Below are 21,630 nucleotides of genomic sequence, written 5' to 3'. Positions count from 1 at the left end.
CTCGTGCCCCAAGCAAGATCCAACCTGCCATGCTTCTTACAAGTGCATTGTTGTCCCTTCATTTTTTCTCTACTCTGACTAATTGTCTGGGCATTACTTTTGTTCCTTGCTTCTTCTCTCCAATTACAATGTGATGACAGCAAGGACACGTCTGGCGTGAAAGTTTCTGTGAAAGCAATTTCTCACCAGCTTTTGCAATGCTTTGTGTGTGCCAACATCCAGGGAAAGTGTAAAGCTGAGGTAACAAATGCTGCCACAGTCTTCCTTTGAAGGAACTCACGATAAGGTTTTATGTCAGTCTCCAGGAAGGGTGTTGCAGGAGACATCTGTAGCTGTCTCTCCCTTATCCAAAATTAGCTGGAAGAATGAGAGTCTTCAAAAGCATGCACAGTCATTCATGGAATTTGGGATTTGTGTGTGCTAACTGAATTTCACATTTCCCTTCAGGTGGTGGGTTACAAATAGTTAGGACTGGTAATAAGGCTAATTATTGCAGCTATTTCTGGAGAAGAGAAATGCACAGCCACAGGTTGTTTGTCAGTCTCCTTTTTTCAATGAAAGGTGTTAAAGAAGGGTACAATCCACTTCATTGGCATAGGTCCTAAGGTGGGGGTCGGCCTCTTTTCCCATGTAACTAGCAATAGGACTAGAGGGAATGGCCTTAAGTTGCACCAGGGGAGAATTCAAGTTGGATGCAAGGGAATTTTTCTTCTCTAAGAGATTTGTTGGGTGCCAGAATGTGCTGCCCAGGGAGGTGGTGGAGTCAGTGAACCTGGAGGCGTTCAATGAACATTTAGATGTTGTACTGAGGGATATGATTTAGTGGGAAATATTGATAATAGATGGACAGTTGGACTGGATAATCTGATAGATCTTTTGCAGCCTTGGTCATTCCATGATTCTGTGTTCCTTCCCAGTAAGTTGTAGTCTGAAACTCCAGTTCCCCTGTCCTTTAACAAGGCTTTTCTTAGAGAATGTAAGAGGCAGCATTCAGTGTTTGTTTTTTTCTCTGACCTACTGCTGAGTAATTGAATCATCCCAGCACCAAGATAATGTTTTTCCTCCCTGAGAGAACATAATGTTACCAGGAAAAGGAGACCAGGAAAAAAAAGACAGCTGCAGGTGTTTACTCAAAATGCCATTCTGTATATGTCTGAGACCATCAAAGAGCATTTTCTTAGCTGAACAAAATATTCAGAACACCAAATGAACACGATGCTGGGTAGTGCTGAGCCCCTGCAGCTGGCGGGGTCCAGGAGGACGCAGCAGACCTGGCTGATGGCACGTGAATGCAGACAGGCACAGACAACTATGTGAGACCTGCCTTCTGACGCATTTTGCACCACTCCCAAAGAAGATATGATAACTGAATTATAGATGTTCAGATCTGCCTGAGAACTGGCTTAATAGGCTGGCCACTTCCATGTAGCAAATACAATGCTGACCATCTGGGCTCATTTTGACTGTTAGGGGCTGCCCAAAGAAGCGTCCATCTTCCCAAAGTATGGGTGAGCTAATTACCTTGGACCAGGCTCTGGTTTTAATCCCTCAGCATAGCACTGTCCTATGGGCAGACAGAGACCTTGGGCAGGGGCTCCTGTTCTGCTCTTCTGGACAAAGTATGGCAAATGTCATAGCTGTTGTAGACATCACCTAATAGATGATGCAAAGAGCTGGGATGGGCAAGGAAAAGCCCAGCCAGCAACTGATCATTCCGCAGGACTTGTTACTGGAACTGGTGCTGATGAACATCTTCTCTAATGGTTTGGCCAGTGGAATGGAGCAGACTCGGGGAGTTGTCAGGTGGTACTGAAGTGGGAGTGCTGGTCAGTACCTGAAGGCTGCATTAGCAAGAGCAGAGCCAGCGTGGTTCCCATTGAGGATAAGATGCAGAGATGTTGCTGCTTAAGACAGAGGTTTGGTTGTCCAAAGAGCTGCTGCTAACAGACAGGAAGCCTGGCTCCCACTGTTTCACAGATAGGGCATGTCTGTGGCCTTTGGAGTCTATTACAAGCACATCCTCCTTTGGAGAATATAGAAGGACAAGGAAAGAAATGAAATAATTTAAATTAGTAAGTATTTCCTGTGTGTATGCTATTTGCTACTTCCTTGAACAAAGTACAGGGGCTGCCTGAAAACTTCCAGCAAAGCATATTCCTTTTTGCTAAGGGAAACAGAGTTGTATTGAAGTGCTGCCTTTAATTTCCTCTTTCCTTTTAACTTACAAAAGGTTCTTTTATCTGTGTGGAACCTGCTTTCCAGAATACTGCGAAAGGCAGATCCATGGCTGCATTTTATCTGTCTTTTACAACTATATATCTGTTATCAGTGTCGTATCAGCAGTGATGGGACAGTGTCCCTGTCCAAGCCTCAACCGAGAGGAGCCACCCTAACTCTCAGCTTTCAGATCAGTCCTTTCTGCACTGTTTGTCAGCACTCACTGCAGCTAAAAATATGACAGTGCTGTTTCAGAGTTTGTTTTGCGGTGGCCACCTGTGATTTCAGCTCAGCTGCAGCATCGCAAGAAAGCAGGCTTGCTGGGTTTCCAATCACGTTATAGCACCAGCACAGAGTGCATATGGCAGCTGCAATGGGGGGCAGATTACTGCCTCCAGTACGTGGGAGCAGAGCAGAAGCTTCTGGGCTGAGGCTGATGCAATGAGACATGCACAGCTTGGATCAGAATCCAACTCCTGACATTAAACAGCCCTTCCTGATTTGTTTTTTCCCCTCCCAAAGAAACAAAATTTATTTTAGAATAATGAGATCAACGCTCTGAATAAACAAATTGAATGGAAAGCTATTACAAAGGCACAACTTCACGCTGGTGCTGATGCAGCTGAGGAGCATCCCTGCTTTAGCAGGGCCTCAGCCAGGGTTTGTTCACAGCATCCTCTGCCACCAAGTGCTAATGTTGCACAAACTCCCTTTGCCTGCTAGAGCCGGTGCCAAAGGCACTGCAGGACAACATGGTTCCACGCCGGGCTGGGAGCCCCTTCAGGCTGCTTTGAATAGCTGCATGCCATGCACAACCTTTTTTTTTTTTTTTTTTTTTTTTTTAATGTACAAGACTGGAAAAAAAACAGCAGATGACGCTGTGAGTATTGGAATATGCAACTGACAAAGCATGGAAGTCTTTACCTTCCATCTTTGAAGGTGTGCTATCTTCCTGTCTTCAGGTGTGCTGTCTTCCTGTCTTCAGGGAATGGCTGCAGCAAACACTACCCATGCTTCTGTGGAGAGCTGTCCTGGAAAAAGATCCCCTTCAACTATTTCAACATTGTTGCTACATGCACCTCTCCCAGCTGAAGGTCCAAGTTCTAACACTGGGGTGCCTCCTGGCCCATGTGGTGCATAGAAGTCTCTAGCATCATGCTGCTGGGGATGGCTCTCCATTGATTAGAACTTCCCTGGGTGCTGATGAAGGCCTGAACATCAATGGTCCTGAGCATCATTAGTCCTGATCACCACTGGTACTGAGCATCAATTGTACTGAGCATCATTTATCCCAACCACCACTAGTCCTGAGCATCAGTGGTCCGGACAGAAAGTGACGCATGGATGAGAGGGGGCAATCCTTCCCTCAGGGACCACATGGACAGGACAGGAGGACTGCTGATGGCAAGGCTGGACCATATTGCAGCAGTCTAAAGATGAAACTACACTGCCTTCACCAGGACTGCTGGCTCTTAAGTGTGGGGATGAGCATGCTAAACGCTGCCAAAAGGTCTGTCACCAGCACTTCTGTTGTGGATGCTTGTTATGGGATGAGTCAGACATGAGTTCAACAGGAATGACTTGGAAGGCTGATCTGAACAAGTCATTACTCCATGTGCTGGTGTATAGGAGCATGTGCTGGCGGTGTTCTGGAGCACTCTGCAATGGCTAGTCAATGGGCTTCAGTGTTCTCTTTCTCCTTGAGCAGTTTCGCTCTGGGTTGAAATTCTCCCAGGCTGCCCTCAGAAAGCCCCATCAGAGTGCAGCGATGCACAGATTCAGTTTGGTGTTACCAAATAAGTGCAATTGCTTCCTTGTTTTCTTGGCTGATGAAGTCAGTTGCATTCTTTAACTGTCACAGCTTCCAGCATGCTGCCTGCTCATCTCTACCCCTAAATGTCATCAGCACTGACACAGATCCCTGAGAGTCTTGTTAATGCGTCTGGCTGGTGGCATCGCTCCTTGTGATCCCAAATGACAGTCTCAGCCATCTGTATGTCGATGCCAGTGCTCAGAACACAGCAAAGTGGCTGTTCTCCTTGCCACAGAGCTCACAGCAGTCCCCATCACTGGCATCAAACACTGGGGATGTCTTTTTTGCTTTTGCCAAGTCTGGTAGCATCTCTTTGATGGCAGGCATTTGGGTGGAGTTGTACACAGCACTCTTAAACAGTTTGCTGGGATCTGTTCAACACACAGCTTGTCAGCCATCCTGATAACTGCACTGTGGCTGCAGATCCTGCTACAAGGATCTTTTTCTATTTGTCATGTTGCACTCATGATACTGGCTCCTAAGACATCAAGTAGTCAGAAGGTATTTGCTTGCACCAGTTCTTTTGCCTATTTATCTTCTATTGTCTTCCCAATCTGTACCACCTCTCTGTGTTTGGTGCTGACCTGAGCTTCCAAGGCTGTTTCTCATCTTTGAAGTCAGTAGTACATTTGTTGTTCTCCCTCCTGAAGTTTTGACATAATGAGTTCTCTTGCAGTAACTGTTGTTAGTGACCTTGTGTGGCATTTGCTGATATAACCTGCCTGCCCTTCACAGCTTGTAAGTAAAGTATTCAGTACATCCTTTTGCACCAGATTTTCCTCCTCTTCTTTGTCCTTTGTACTCCCCTGCATTTCCTTGTAAATAGCTTCTGCTGCTATTTTTCCATGTGTTTCCTGGCTTTGCCAGGCCTGCTTAGTGAACCAGTTCTGTGCCTGTTTACAACCATTAAGGTTGGAAAAGACCACAAAGATCAGCAGTCCAAGCCCAATCCACCCCCATCTGCCCGCTAACCATATCCTTCAGTGCCACATTTCCACATTTCTTTAACACTTCCATGGACTGTCACTCCATCACCTCCCCATGCAGTCTGTGCCACTGCATTGCCACTCTTTCTGAGAAGCAATTTTTCCTAATATCCGACCTGATATCCTGAACCTCTCCTGGTGTAACTTAAAGCCATTATCTCTCGTCCTATCACTGTTACCTGGGAGAAGAGGCCAGAACACCTGGCGCTTGTCTCCTTACTGATGGCCTGCAGGGAATTGCACGGGGTTAGAGATGAGCATGTATCCATCATATGACATCTTGTGAGTTGTTGCAGTGCTTCTGAGATGAGGAGGTCAGGGCTGTGGGTGAGCTAGAGCCAAACACAGCCCCAGATGCACTCTTGGATGTGATGGGAGGCTGTGTTATAGTGTGATGAGACTTGGGCTTGGCTCTGCCGAAGGGTGAGGAGGCATTGTCACAGGCTGCCCAGAGATGTGGAGGATGCCCCGTCCCTACAAACAGTCAAGGTGGGGCTGGATGAGGCTCTGAGCACTTGATGGAGCTGTGGGTGTCCCTGGTTGTTGCAGGGAAGTTGGACTGAATGGCCCTTGAAGGTCCCTTCCAACTTGAACTGACTCTATGATTTATGATGCTATCAATGCCTCAACACCTTTCTAGTTTTTTAATAAAGATGCTTTTATGAACTATTTGTCTTCAAGTGCAGCTTTATTACTATATCTGAGGGTTAATGAGAGCAATTAGTGGAACAGCAGCTACTCTAGGTCTGGGAGTAAGGAAAGTAAAAGAGCAGATTGGGGACCACTATGCCGATGTTGTAGTACCACATCAACAGTACATTGGCAAAGGAATTGCAGGCTTCTCACTTTGACATAATTACAATGAGAAATTAGGTATACATGAGAGCTAATGATGACATTAAATAGAGTTATGAATATATATTAAGTCTTTTTCTCAAGGTCAACTCTGGATGACACAGCAAAGGCATTATGATAGTAGGTAACATCAGCCAGTGATGGGCAGGATGTAGCCTGGATGCTGATGTTGGATGAGGATGCATGAAGGGAAAGAAGACGGCAGCTTTAAAGCTCACTGTATTTCCCTCAGCTCTCAGCAGAGCTCCATTTTTGAGATGCACATTTAAGAGGCAGTCACCACCCTGATGGCAGCCACCTGCCCCCTCACACTTGAAACCATGCAGGACTCAGGAGCTGAGGGGTGGGGATTTAGGCTATTTAGATGTCACTCAGCAATTCAGGAGGTGGTTTAGTTTGCTTGGCCCCACTCCTGTACAACCTGGGGCAAGCCATTCAGCTTCACACTGCCACAGAAAGCAGTGATTTTTTACTTTTTTAAAGCACCGTCGAGTTTGATTGTTTTGCTTGGGGCAATTAAACTGGATTTAAGCCAAGGCTATCAGACTCACCTCTACATGTAGGACTCTCTCAAGCAGTATATCCTAAATGTAGGGTAGAGCTGCCAGTCACTTTTGAATGCCCGTCCTTATGTTCTCTGTCCCCCAGTTCCCTGCAGAGCACACGGAGATATCAGCTCTTCCTTTGCCTCCAGGAACGCTGAGGGCAGGGACAGAGAAAAAGCAGAAGAGCACTCTGAGACACCAGATGACAAAAAATAATAATCTATTTAAGATTTTTTTTTGAGATTTGATTCCATTTCCAAACCCTTTGTAATTAGTGCCACGCAGGGAAATGCACTGTGAAGTGGGCTTTGAGAAGCATCCCTGTGCTTTCAGAGTGATCCGAGAAGTTTTATTCACATTCCACCAAGTGACCTTGCCCAGAGCTGCCTCTCTGAAGGAAAGTCTCTGCAACTCTGCGAACTTTGTGCATGCAGCAGATTTTTGCCTTTTGTCCTTTCCTAAGGTGAGAGTATTAGGCTCTGCTCAGCTGATCAGCTTTTCTTTCCCTGGGGTTTACAGTTTGCAGCATGAATGGAAAGTGTCTGGATTTGCTCCTCAGGGAGGAAACAGGTCACAAGCGGTGTCATCCTGTGTTTAGGCCCCAGGATCTGTTGACAAGGGCTCAGTGTGGGGCATGTTGCCAGCATGGAAAGACGCTGTGTGTGTGCTGTACAGATGTGCAGCAGCACAGAGCAGATCCGTGACTGCAGGCACTGCTGAGCTGGCACACAGCACAGTTTTCCACATCCCCAGATGCTGCTGAGCTGGCACAGTACTGCACGGCGTGCTGGCACATACAAAGAAGCCCAGCAAAGTGGATGACATGCGGACACTGCGGGTCTGTATGACAAGCCACTTGTTGACCCCTCCATCTCTCTTTCTGTCTACTTTCTGGAAAATAATCCAATGTGTACTTATTTATTTCTCTGAATTTCTAGTCCTTGGGAAGGCATTTGGACATTCACCCCCGCCACGACCATCCCCTGTGAGTTGTGTGTGGAGAAATCCTCACGTTCCCCGCCCTGGCTTGACATCCAACCTGGCTTGATATCAGGTTGGATATCAGGAAAACGCTCTGCCCCAGAGGGTGGTGAGCATGGCACAGGCTGCCCAGGGTGGTGAGCAACGGCCTCAAGCTGCCAGAGCACAGGGAGCATTGGAGCACTGCTCTCAGACATAGGATTTGGGTTTCGGCTGGTTCTGTGTGGAGCCAGGGGTTGGACTCGATGATCCTTGCGGGTCCTTTCCAACTAGGGATGTTCTGCGATTCTGTGATCCTACATCTTACCAGAAGAGCCTCTCCGAGCCTCTCCTGGGCCGGCAGAGGGAGCCCCAGCCCAGCGCTCTGCGGGTACGGGGCCGCTCCGCTCCGGGCTGCATCCCAACGCCGTGCATAAACATTGAAGGATGCATTTCTAGGGTAGCACATCTTGCCCTAAGAGTGATTGCTGTCTGCTGTCAAGCATAATGTTAAGGAAGAGAATCAGCTGCTGGGTGACACCTGACGCATCATCTGGATGAGATGGGAAGGCTAAGGGAGATGTATGTGCTTTTTCACATGTGGCATACTTTGGGGTGATTTCTAGTGGCAGAATCTAGCTGGAAATCTTAAAAGGTGGAGAAATACTGTATTTACAATGTCATGTATCAAAATTCACTGAAGCAATTCACTTCATAGCCAGCAGTGGCCTTAAGTTGCACCAGGGAAAATTCAGGTTGGATGTTAGAAAAAATTTCTTCTCAGAATGAGTAGTGATGCATTGGCACAGACTGCCCAGGGAGGTGGGGGAACCACTGTCCCCTAGGGTATTCAAGAATCGTGGAGATGTGGCATTGAGGAGTGTGGTCAGTGTGCATGGTGATTGATGTTTGGACTGGATGATACAGTAATCATTTCCATCCGTAATGATTCTATAATTTCATGATACATAGCCAAGTTGAAGCCAAATTCAGATGCAGATTTCTAGCCTGCTGTTCCCAGGAGGCAGAGTCTCCCTTTTCCTCTCTCCAAAACTGAAGAGCAAGATGCCAGTAGCAACTATTGTAAGATCCCAGCACAGCAAAAGAGCAGCACTGATGGTTTGGCTTTTGACTGAAGAACAGAAGAGGTGCTGTGGTGCTCCTCCCACACTCCCCCACTTCCTAGAAAGAGTTTTCCAGCCCTTCCAGAACTCCAGCCAGCTGATGTGTACTGTTGCATGTTGCCTCATTCACCCTCTGTCTCTGGAGCACGCCACTGTATCAAGTGGAAAGAAACTAGAATTGCTGTCAGCCCACATGAAAACCCAGATAGATGTGGGCTCTTTGCAGTAATGGGGTATCTTACTCTAAATGGCTCAGTAATGCTCCAGCTTTTCTATCTCCCCCTCTGTAATATATAAACTCTTTTACAGACCTAGATGGAATTTCTTTGATGCCTCCTCAAATTGCATTGTTTTGAGGCACTTTTGCATTTTTATTGGCAACACAGTTGTAATAGAGGGAATCCATATAGCATCAATGCTGCTTTCTACACGATGCCTGGTAGCTGTGAAATATACAGAAATGAGATTGTGGACTGCAGCTTAATCTTATCAGCAGAATTCAGATAGTGTGAGACAGAAATTGTTCTGCTAACAAGTGTTTCCAGACATCACTGCCTTGGTGAAATGGAATGGAAAATCAGAGAACAGAGCTGTGTCTGGATCCACGCAGCAGCACAGAGAGGAGCTGGCTGTGCCCAGCAGCAGCCTCAGCATTAACAGCTCTGTGCTCCTCACATGCAGTAATGCCAGCACTCCTCTGGCCAAACTCCCAGGCCTGGAGACATCAATCCTCTCCAGCTGCAGGGAAAAAAGGCACATAGCCACAGGAAAATGTGGATGGCTTGCTGATATTTTAGGGAGTCTTCTCCTTCTAGGTTAAAAAGGAAAAACAGGCTGTCAATGCCTCGGGCACTGCTGTGGGTGTGAGGCAGCACCTCAATCTATTTACATTCCCCTAGGAACAGGGGCAGAGATGAGCTCTTATTTTAGCTGCCTGTTCTCTGCAGGCTGTTTGAATGCCTCATTGTGGATTTGAATAATCGCTTCAGATGATCTGCAGAATCCACCTCAAAAACCTTACGAGTGTACCTAGAGTACCCCATCTCTCCTGTCCAGCATGGTGCTGCATGACTATTAGACGTAGTTGGAAGTGGAAGAATCTCTGTTTCTTAAAAAGTTATAAAAGTTATTAAACTACTAATTGTAGGAGTATTCAGGTCATATAGGCCGTTGTTCATAATGCAGCTGCTTGGATAGCAGGAAATGACTGCACATACTTTCCCTTAGCCATCCCAATAGCAAAAAACTTTCTTTTGATAAGGGTTTGAGGCACAGGTTGCCCAGGGAGGTGGAGGTTGTCCCATCCCTGGAGATAGCCAAGGTCAGGCTGGACGGGGCTCTGAGCACCTGAATGAGTTGTAGGTGTCCTTGTTCACTGCAGGAGGGTTGGACTGGATGGCCTTTAAGGCTCCTTTCCAACTCAAACAATTCTATAAAAAAGGGAGCTGGCAAAATGTATCAAGCACTGTTTATCAACATGTGCCTAGCAAGAGACGCTAGAAGCTCTGGGAAGTTTTCCTAGGAGTTAATAACTAAATAGCCTCCTTAAAGGTGCCCGTTTCCCATTTCTGTAGCTTGTATCTCAGAGGCTTGCTGCAGTCTCAGCCCGTGCTCTTTTCTCTAACCAGTATACAGGGAAGGTGAAGGACTCACTGACCTCAGTGAGCTGGGATGCACAGATTCATGCTATGGCCTTTCTGCTCAGGTGCTGCGTGTTGCTCCGCAGCCCGTCCTGTTGCATACCTAAAGAACTGATGGATTAGAACGACAGCATTGCTAAACACACTGTTTAGAATTTTTAAATGTTTAATTTGTAGTGATGAAGACTAAATTGAGAATTAAAACCGTGCACGTTGGTCCCAAGGGAGTGACCCCCTCCCTCCCACTCCATCTGGAATGAAGAGGAGCTGGAATTATGCATGAATTAATGAATAAGTAATAGAGAGTCGCACAAATAAATTTCAGAGGCAAGGCTGTTTTTTTAAATCATGCACAAGTTAATATTTATTTATGTAACTTGAAGAATTCAAACCAATAGCTGCATAAATATTAATTACTAATTAAACTTTAATAGCAAAGCAAAAGCCCTTGCATTTTCTAAACATATATATTGAAGTCATCATTGTTTCTTTGGAGAATTTGATTTGTTTGGAACTCTGGTCTAGCAGTGACAAGAATCCAGTTTCAGAGCAGGAGACAACCTGAGTTAATCTTGATTTTTGCTTTCATTGCATTTACTCAAAGGGAGGATGAATTCATTTCTGTTTTTCCTCCCGTGAGGCAACAATAAAAAATTTTAAAAGGGCCCTCAGCGTAACCACAGCATTGTCATACTCCTAGTTGTGCTTTGTGGTTGATTTTGTCCAGTAAAGAGAATGGCACTCCAACTAGTTAGCCAAGCTCTAGCAGCTGCTGGACTGGTGCTCTTTTACATCAGCTGGTTATCTGACTTGAGGTGGTAAGTCAGTATTTCTATCCCTTTTGGCAGCCTGACGACTCACCTGCAATCACACTTTTTGCCAGGTGCCCTGAGCCATTTTAAACTGATATCTTGCATCCTTACGTTCATGATACAGCCAAGCTTTGTTGCTGTCATAGAATCATAGAATCATTATGGCTGGAAAAGGCTTCTAAGATCATCTAGACCAACCTCTGACCCAACACCGCCACACTACTGACCACATCACTTGGTGCTCCATCTCCATGGTTCTTGAACACCTCCAGTTGGGGTGAGTTCCCCACCTTCCTGGGCAGCCTGTGCCACTGCATTACCACTCTTTCTGAAGAAATTTTTCCTAATGTCCACTAGGTGAGTCCCTGGGCTCAGGGAAGTGTGTGTAACCTGTCAATAGTCTTTAATGGAATTTGGGGACAGATTAAATTTTTATTGCAGTACACTTACATTGGGTCCCATTCAATTACAAGGACACTAATGGTTTAGGACAACAAGCAATTTTCCTACCCATTTTGAGACTGATGGAGCATAGAAAGGCATGAGTTGATTAAAATCAGCTGGGCTTCACTTAAAATTCGAAGGTAAGATATCTGTAAGATCTGAAAAGGCCACTATGCGGCCTGGGCCTTTATGCAAAAGCCCAAATATATCCCAAATCAAATCTCCTGATGTGTGCTCTTTTGTTCACAAACACTGGATGGTCTTTGAGTGTATTCATTTTAACTGGAAAGAAAAAATAGAGATGGAAAATAAATTAAGATGGTTACAAGTACAATAAAGCGAACTGCACAGATTTAAATGTAAAACATTGAAAATGTACCAGAAGTAATAAAGACAAAATAAGCAATTGGACTCTGAACACAAGCTCTGGCTTATTCCTTGATGAAAAGATATAAAGGAAAATCAATATTTTTTAAAAAATGAGACCTTTTGCATAGAGCCTTGTTAAATGGCTTATATGGCAATTCAAAAGAATTAACTTTGAAACTAGAAGTGCAGCATGAAAACATCTGAATAACTGACATTTAAAGAATTAACATAAAATTATTTTAACGTAATGAGGAGAGTAGTTGAGCACTCTTCTAATGCCCGTGTAAAACCAGCCAGCTTTTAGAGTGCACCCTTGACCTTGAAAGCATATGCTTAATGATCAGCCCCGTGTGCCAGCTTTCTTTAGGCAATATGAGCAGTCAGTAATGTATGGAACAGCCCTAGTTAGGTTAGTTTCTTTTTTCCTTGACTTTGACCTCACCACGAAGTGGCAGACCAACGTTGGATGGGTCTGCTCTATTTTTGCTCCTCCTGATATTATGGCCAATAATCAGGAAGGACAGAGAACTAAATCAGCATCTCTTGAATAAGCTACCAATTTTATGAAGAATTACTCTCTGTCAGCAGTTGGCATACACAAAGAGAAAACACTATGGTATTGCCATTCATCCTTTCATGATCCAAACCATTATTTCAGTCTGGTGCTCCCCTTTTTAACATGGTATTGCAGATCTCTATTAAACAAAAATTCATTAGTTAAACAAACACAAATATAAAGTCAGTCTTTAATTTCTTTTCAATAAACTCTTTCCTCTGCATCTACAGGAGGTAAATATCAGGAGACAGTGCCAATGCTAGTGTGAAAGATCTAAAAGCTTTCCGCATTTTAATGACTACACAGTAATCTTGAATTGATTTTTGGTCTCTTCTGCATAGTCCAGCACCAGGCTGAATGGTAAAGACATTTAAATAGGCAGTAATGGGAATACATTCTGATATAATGAGATGGTAACATCCTGACAGATGGCTACGAAGCCAGGCCAACTAAGTTGAAGTGTTACAAAACCAAGGCCCGCATCCTTCAGACTGTGAGATGAAGGATTTCCCTTTACTGTGTGATTCCTAACAAGAATCAAAATAATGAGCCACTGCTTTGCCAACTTTTGTGTTCTCCTTTCCTTCATAAACAAGGAAAATGAAATTTCAGTCTGATTTTACCATAGGACTCAAAGACTTGGGGTTTTAGGTAAAACCCTGGCTGGAAGAATCATTGGGAGTGCAGTGTATTCATGCACTGGTATGGCAGTAGGTGCTCTGTACCACTTGGGATGTCTTGGTAATCAAATCCCACCTTCAGTGGCTTGGTCCCACAGCTCTGACATGATCAGGAAGTTTTTCTCTATGCTTTTAATTTGGTATTTCCAACCAATGAAGTCCAAAAATGTATAAAGAAGCCAGTTTTCCAGGCTTCTAATTTTGCTTGTAAAGAGCAGTGAAGAAACTAAATCAAACTTAAATTGTCCTTGTGACCTCTTTGCCACCAGATCTTGAGAGCTTGAGACTTGATAGAAGACATCAGTTCTGTTTCTGGAAGAATGCTCAGATCTTCAAGTGCTTTGGCCTTAAATTAAATGAGTAAAGGGACGATGCACAATAACAAAACAGCCCTGGCTACCCAAAGGCAGACATGATGGGCACTGGGGGAGTTAAGAAAAGCCCTGCATTGGAATTCTTGTTTAGTCCCATGAGAAGAAATAAGCTGTGTGTTCTTCATTCCAGGACCTGCTCCACTGAAATAATATGAATTGCTCTTTCATTTCACAACAACATTCACAATATTTACTCTTGATACTCATCTGATTTTACACCTTGCTGAAAAGACAAACGTTTGTAAATTTCAGTAAAACTGGCATTTATCATCAAAATATCCTGAAAAAGAAAAGAGTAGATGTGGCACTGAGGGACATGGGTTAGTTGGCGTGCTGATGATGGGCTGATGGTCAGACTGGGTGATCTTAACAGTCTTTTCCAACTTAATGATTATACGATTCTATGAAACTAAACCATTTCCTTTTAATGAAATAGAAGTAGTTGATGAATTTTGCCAAGAACCAGTGAAATAAAAGGTTTCTTGTTCACAGCTGTGGTTGCAGGATACCTAGAGATGATGGCATGCTTTGAGGACTTTTTTTGCACAGATTTAATGTTTCCAGGATAATCTTCACAGCTATTGGGATGGTACCAGCCAGTAGATGTTCACTTCATTGGAGTCCTTTTGGTATGTTTCCATTTCTTTTTGTTTTCTATCTGCAATTACTATCACACAACCAAGGCTTTTTTCTGTTTGTTTGTTTTACCAGTCATGAGATGTTTCTCTCCTTTTCCTCCTTTTAATAAGCACAGTTTTTCTAATTATCTTTATAAAAATACGATGGATTTTTCCAAGGCTTAAATTACGCCCTCTTTTATTTGAAGTTTTGTGAATGTTAGCTGCACGCTACGTGGTTTAGCTGACTTGAGGGCTGGGATCTGTTAATTATTCAATGATTTAAATGAAATATCAAAGGAGTTTTTATTGATTTGCATATAAAAGTTATGAAATCCAATATATGGCACAACAGACAAATTAGTAGGCCATAAAAAGCATGAGTGAGTTACTGTTTTATTAAAGCTTGAAGATAGCATACTGCAGTATCTGAAAGTAAAGGTCAAAAGAAAAAAAATAAAAGGAAAATTTAAATGTGTGCACATTAATGGACTGGGGAATGTGGCTTTACTAATAACTTCTGTGCATAAAAATTTATATTTTTCAACAAAGCAATCATTTCTTTTACCCTGTTGGGTACCTTAAATGTGCTCTTGTGTATATAATATTAATTTAGTCATAAAATAAAAGGCAGTAACTCAGACAGTAGCCCATGCGAGCTATTAAATTCAAAGTACCATGTGAAGTATTTGTGGTTATGTTTCCTCGCAGTTCTGGATAAGATGCAAACAAAACACTTCTGACAAGGTGAAAGTGCTTTCAGAATATCTGCCTTGCAGTCCTGCATTTCCTCCTCAAGAGCTGCCACTGCCTCCAATTAGGTTGTTTGGATGTAAACTATGAGAACATTCCTAGGAAAAAAAGCATGAAATGAGGATTTGTGAGATGGCCAGGCTTCTAACAGGAAATCGTATGTTTTCTGATTCTATCTAAACTAGCCCATGTTATAGTTCACTTATTTTTCTGCTCGATCAGCAAGCATTGCTGCCTTGGGAAGTGAAAAAAAATGTTTTTGCCTGTCCTGTTCATTCACTAATGCTGGGCTGAGAGTTAACCAGCAGCACACAGGCTTGGCTGCAGAGCCAGGCAGCTGTGTCAAACGTTTTCATGTTCCTCTCTGAAAAGCTTGAAGCAAATGTTTCTATCGCTATGGCAGCAAATACCCAGCAATTAATCAAAACTCATCTCACTTGCTTTCTTTGTGCGTCTACCCGTACTCTGGCATCAAGTCTGAGAGCGCCTGGTTGCTTTCCTGTTAAACGTGTCTATGCTCAGACTCAACACAAACACTTCTCAACTAGAAGAAATTAAGCTTAGAAATTAAGTTCCCAAAATAACTGTGTGGCATGAATCAAAGATAGCTGCTAATGTGGTAAAAAATTATTTCTTTCCTCCAGCACTTCCACTTGTCAGCCAGAGGCATCTAAAAGGCTGCTGGTGAGTTCAGTGCATGCTTGAGATGTGGAGAAAGCACAAACATGGCAAGAAATTGACAGCATCTGTTTGCTTGCTGACCCCTCCATCTGCTGTGAAAGAAGGGAGAAGTGGGTTCTTTGGATGTCACAGCAGGGTGAGTGGTTGTGACCTTTCTGGCCAGGAACCAACATGCTGGGTCCCTTGTTTTGGTCACAACAATCCCATGCAATGCTACAGTCTTGGGAAAGAGTGACTGGAAAGCTGCATGGAGGAAAAGGATCTGAGGATGTTAACCAACAGTTGGCTGAACATGAGCCTGCAGTGTGCCTAGATGGCTAAGAATGCTAATGGTATCCTGGCTTGTATCAGAAGTAGTGTTGCCAGCAGTAGGAGGAAGGCAATCATTCTCTTATACTTAGCTCTGGTGAGGCTGCACCTCGAGCACCACGTTCAGTTTGGGGCCCCTCACTCCAAGAAAGACAGTGAGGCCCCGGAGCGTGTTCTGAGTGGTGAAATGGGGAACAGCAGAGGGGATTGTTCAGTCTATAGAAGAAGAGGCTCAGGGGAAACTTTATTACTTTCTAGAGCTGCCTGAAAGGAGGTTGTAGCAAGGTGGGGGTTGACCTCTGTTCTTAAGTAACAACAGTAGGATGAGAGGTAATGGCCTTAAGTTGTGCCAGGGGGTTCAGGTTGGATATTAGGGAAAATTATTCTCAGAAACAGTACAGATGCACTGGCACAGGCTGCCCAGGGAGGCGGTGGAGTCACCATACCTGGATGTGTTCAAAAGCTGTGGAGATGTGGCACTGATTGACATGGTTTAGTGGGCACGATGGGGTGGGTTGGTGGTTGGACTTGCTGATCTTAGTGATCTTCTCCAACATTAGTGATTCTGTGACCTTGGAGAAGCACAGAAACACAGAATATCTCAAGTTGAAAGGGACACACAAGGATCATTTAGCCCAGCTCATGGATCTGTACAGGCAAAGAGGAATGGATGGGGTGTGCAGATATCCTTGCTAGTAGCCCACCAATGTTCCTGAACAACTTGTCTTCCTGATCCTCCTCACCCTAAGCCTCCCTTCCTTCACAAGAAATATGGAAGAACCATTGCTGGCAAGCTGGCAGGGCAGTACCTCCATGTCTAATATGAAGGTTTATTCAGCAATTCAGCAACTGAGGAGAGAAGAGGTGTGTGGGCAGGCTCAGCATCCCTGTGTCTGCAGTGAGTCAGACACTCCAGAGAGACAGTCAGCAGAAGATGAGAGGGAGAAGTAGGTCAGTGTAGACAAAGGCACAAAAGCATTCATTTGCTGGATCAGACAAACCAGGAGGCAGTAGAGGGAGGTTTCTGTCCGCTTGTGTGCATGACAGGGAGAGCACACATCATCCTGAGCCCTGTTGGAGAGGTGATGTTTGATGACTGGCAGCTGGAGAAGCAGCTCAGGCTGAGAGGAGGGTGCCTACTCAGGCTCCACCTGGCTGAATAGCCAGACAACATTGCAAAGCAATGGGGAGTCTCTTAATTAGGTACTCGTTGCATCAATTAGCAAAGGTAAAAGCATTGGCCTGTCTGGATTAATTGACAGAGTGAGTGAATAAGGCACCTGATATGGGCACCCTTGGCCTGCCTGAGGACAAGGTAAGCTTGCTTGGTGGGCTTGGGACTATTTCAAGCCTAGAAGGAAAGCAGTCACTTTTCCATGGAACAAACAGCTTCAAAAGCTTTTTTGTGCTCAGAAAATTGCAGGTGAGTCAGATCTGAAAAAAGGAGCACCTCATTTCAGGCCAGGTATGTTCCTGTGGGCATGCTCTCAGCCAGGCTTTAAGTGGCTGGGACATAGACTGTCCATCAACATGACCTGGTGTGGGCATGGCAGCGGGAGTAATTTGGAAGGCCTGATGTTAAGGCACTGAGCCTTAAACAGCTATTAATCAAGAGTCAGAACACTGAACTGGAGAAGTGACCAGCAAGGAAATAAGGTTTTACGGAGCCCCTTCAAAGGGGTAATTATTAAGGACTACATAGGGAGGGAATTTAATCTGTGGCTGAGAACTGTGGCCATTGAGCACAGTGCGAAGAGCGTGAGTCTAAGAGGTTAGGAATGGAACTGAAATCCTTGAGTTGTCAAAGGAATAGGAAGTTTAATTAGGAGAGGTCCTTCTGAAATATTTTGAGGTGTTCAAATCTGATGGCAATTTCTGCCTCAACTCTGGAAAACTTCCTCTGTCACTGTGGATGAATTATTATCCAAAGGTAATGTCAGAGGAAACGTTGGGCCTATGTAGAAATGCTCACTGCTGAATTGCAATGACAAAACTTTTTGGCTGGATGGAATGGCATATATTTGAAATTATGAGAATCCCTGAAGGATCTTTTCAGCCACGATCACATCTGGCAGTGGGGTTTTGGCAACATGAACAGTCATGGGATTTTGTTTTCAGCTGCTTTACTAATGCTACGCTTGATAGCACCAATGCAAGAGAAGTGTAAAATGCACCTTTTCCTGCTTAGAATCATAGAATCATTAAGATTGGAAAAAGACTTCTAAGATCATCTAGACCAACCATTGATCCATCACCTCTATGTCCCTAACCACGTCCCTCAGTGCCACATTTCCGCTTTCCAGAATATCTCTGGGGTTGGTAACTGTGCCACCTCTCTGTGCAGCCTGTGCTGTGTAAGTGGCACTGCCACTCCTTCTGAGAAGAAATTCTTCCATTTGAGAAGGGCTCATTACCCATTTCATGTAAATTAAAAATGGTGTACAGTAGTGCAATTGTAGAGGATGCTCAGAAATCCAGTCACCCTAGGATGACTCACCCTAAGCAAAAGAATGTAAAAAAAAAAAAAAAAAAAAAGGTTTTTCATAGTGCTAAGACTTCTCAGGAGAGCAACCATAGGAGTGAATAGGAGGCTCCTGAGATTGTTGCATAGTGCATGAAGAAAATGTACCATGAGTTGCATGTGATTTCATTTGCATCAACTTTCTAGCTCTGTATGGAGCCACCTCAACCCAACCCATTACACAGTGTGGCTTTTGTTGAGGGTGCTCAGCTCAAGGTGACAGTGTCTCCTCTGGGGCTGCTGAGGGCAGCAGGGGACCTTCATGTCCACAGCTCTGAGGCAGTCACATCACATAGCTTCCATCTCACATCTGCATAATCCATCACTTTTAAAGACATTTCCTTCTATCGGGTAATATAAAATGTTGTTCATTGTGTCAGCCAGCAGGAGGTTTCATAGGTCCTTTAGGCAACTTAAACAGCTATTAATCAAAAAAGGCCTCCACCTTCTTCGTGCTGTTAATGCTGTTGTTAGGTTGGAGGCAGCATAATTTATGGCATTTCCTGATCCTGTTAGCTGGGATGTCTGATTAATTTTGGCTCTGGGATTAAGTCAGCAAAAGAAATTTGACTTCCCCAAGCAAGTGATATATATCATTCCCCCCCATGCAGGAGGGATGGAGCGCCGTCTTCCTACCAGCGTTTTATTGTGTCCTCCACTATAGCCAGAAGGTGGCATTATGTACTCATTTTATTACTGCTGCTGACTAGGGACTGAATGGGTTTTAAAGCCCAGGACGTGGTCACCTTGATTTTGAGGTGGGAGGGAAAAAACTTGCATTTGCTGCTGGAGGCACTGTCCCTGCCTCCCAGCACAGGCTACAGCAGCACGTGTATTTCTGGTTGGTTTTACTCCCAGAAAATATGAGTTATTGATGATTTAACTATTAGACAAAATTTTGCTTTTGTCATAATTTTCATTCTTGGGACTCAGGTGCTTTTTTAGTGTTGCTGTTACGTTTTGTCTTACATCTGTTCTGTGCTTCTTAGGCAACAAAGTTTGGGGTCAATATGAATATATATATATTTTTTTAACTTCTTCCCTGCTTTTCCTTCCTGTAGAGAACTCCTCTTTCCTTTTTCTTTCTTTCCTTGCTCTTGCACCTTTTATCAAGGAGACAAAGGATCCTTCAGTACCTTCACCAAGCAGCAGGGCATTTGTTTTTTTGCATGTGGTTGTTTCCCTGTGAGGCCAGGCAGTGACCATGTTGCTCTCCATGGGCACAATATGGCACAGCCATGCAAAATACCATGCTCTTCCCTCCATGCCCATCACCTCCATTCTTTCATTTGGGTAGCCGTGCAACTGATTCAGTCTTTTGATGTAAGCTTCAAGAAGAACTCTCCCCTTCATTTAGGCTCTGTAGGCCAGAAACAAAGGTGTTTGCATGCCACTGCTGGATGTGTGGCTGCAGCCTGGACAAGTAATGCAGAATTTTGGATCCAAAGCTGTCAAGAGGATGCTGTGGAGAAGTGACCATAGCCCTAAGATGCTGCAGTTTGTATTCTTGCTCCATTAACTTTGACAACAGACTTTTGAGACCTGAGTTTTCTTAGCCAGACTGATAAATCATGCTGGTAAGAAATGCACTGGGATTTACTTGTGCATAGCACAGAGCTCTGCAGATAAAGTTAACTTCTTGTGTGAGGACTCTAGCATGAAGCAGATGTTTGGCACAGTGCTGAAATGTTGGGCTGGGGTTGTGGAAACTCAACAGCTCGTAGTGCATGCTTTGAGCTTTTGCTGTCAGCTTCTCCACAGCCAGACCTAGCTGGGAGGTGATTCTGTGTGGTCAGAGCTGATGAAATGGGGCCATCCACAGCCTGAAAGTAGTTACAGATACAGCAGTGCTTGGACATACTTGACTTGTTCACTTTGCCTCCCAGTGGCTAATGATGCTCAACAACTTCCAGTAGGGCTATCACCTAGTGGAGCCTGAAAGTGTTTGCACCCAAAGTCTTATTGTGCCCTTGAAAATATCTGATTTCAGAAGCTACCAAATACTTTATAGTCCTTTGAGGAAAAAAAAAGAGCCTTTAAAAATAGCTCATCCTTTTAAAATAGCTCAGCAGAAGACCTGCTGGAAATCACAACTTGTTTTTCATAACCTTGACCTTAATTTCTAAAAGGATGGCACCTTCTGAATAACTCCTGCAATATAACCAGGCAGAGAGTTTGAAGCCATGCCTTGACAGGTCCCTGAGGCTTAGCAAGTTCTGTAGGACCTGCGTGGCAGAAGCAGCAGTGGCTCTGTGAGAGGGAATTGGGTCACCTCCTGCTTACTGCATCAGCAGCAATACTGTGAGCTTGGTTCTGATGGTAGGACCTTTATCAGCAGTGATGAATGGCAGAAGGGCCTTTCATCTGTTTTATTAATTTTGCCAGTCTGGCAGTTAGAAAAGTGGTGAGATCACTGTCCCTGGAGGTTTTCAAGAAGTGTGGAGATGTGGCACTGAAGGACATGGCTTGGTGGTATTGTGGTGATGGGCTGCTGGCTGGACTCGATGATCTTAGTGGTCTTTTAAACCAAACGATTTTATGATTCTATGAAAGACCACATCTTGATTTCTGTGCCAGGAGCTTTGATTAAGGGAGTTCCTGAGTAGTCAGAGTGGCAATGTTGCTTCTTAAAAGCCCACATCTCAACTTCTTGCAGCTCCTGTGTGCCCAAGAATGGGAAGCAGGCATGAAGCCACACAGGCAGGCTTGGGAAAAACAGTTTTGGTGCTGTGAAAAGAATGCTGTTGGATCTGAAGGCACTGCCTTTATAAAGGAAATACTGAGACAGGAACAGTGTGTTTTGCCAACAGAAATAATCTCCTTTTCTTCTGTGGGATGTTTGGCAAAAAAAAAAAAGGGAAAGGCAAGCTGGATTTGGCTTCTCTTTAGCAAGGTGTTCAGTGGTTAGCAAGATGGAAGTTTTGCCTTGTTTTGTCTCACCTTTGTGCCCCGTGGCTGTGCAGTATCTGGGAAAGAGGGAGCCAACCGTGGGTTGGCTAGCACAAAGAAGCACAATGGCTCACAATGTGTAGCTCACAATGAGAGTTTTAAACAAACATACTGAGATTTTCTTTTGCTCCTCACTTTCTCTTTGCTGTCTTTTCCCCAGAACCTGAGCGTCTCTGTCCACAGCCAGCTGTGTCCCATGTGTAGTGTATTTCCTTGCTTTCCCAAATCCAGTTATTCTTAACTCATTCCCAGCTCATACCTCTTTCATCTTCTACTACCTTTCATCCTCTACTACCACAATAAGAGTTAGGCCATCTTTTCCTGATATATCCACATACCCTCTGCAAATTGGAAGATACTCCATTGCTCAAGTGAGACCAGTACATACCTCTACTTAGGGCATGGGGACCTTGCCGTTGTGTTCC

The 21,630-nt window shown here is 44.3% G+C and overlaps 1 long non-coding RNA gene across 1 annotated transcript in view; it reads left to right on the top strand.

Annotated features, from left to right (window-relative positions):
* Positions 1-15,557, top strand: part of LOC128085885 (uncharacterized) — a 98,488-nt gene extending 82,931 nt beyond the window's left edge. Inside the window, exons 7-8 of the long non-coding RNA XR_008209142.1 lie at positions 13,868-14,004; positions 15,390-15,557. This is a non-coding gene — a long non-coding RNA (uncharacterized LOC128085885). The remainder of the gene's footprint in view (positions 1-13,867; positions 14,005-15,389) is intronic.
* The last annotated feature ends 6,073 nt before the right edge of the window (positions 15,558-21,630 follow it).

Source organism: Tympanuchus pallidicinctus, unplaced genomic scaffold (genome assembly GCF_026119805.1).
Source record: "Tympanuchus pallidicinctus isolate F22 unplaced genomic scaffold, pur_lepc_1.0 scaffold3, whole genome shotgun sequence".
In the NCBI taxonomy this organism is placed as follows: Eukaryota; Metazoa; Chordata; class Aves; order Galliformes; family Phasianidae; genus Tympanuchus; species Tympanuchus pallidicinctus.
Note: the sequence above shows the minus strand (reverse complement) of the source record. Positions and strands in the feature narration are given on the sequence as shown.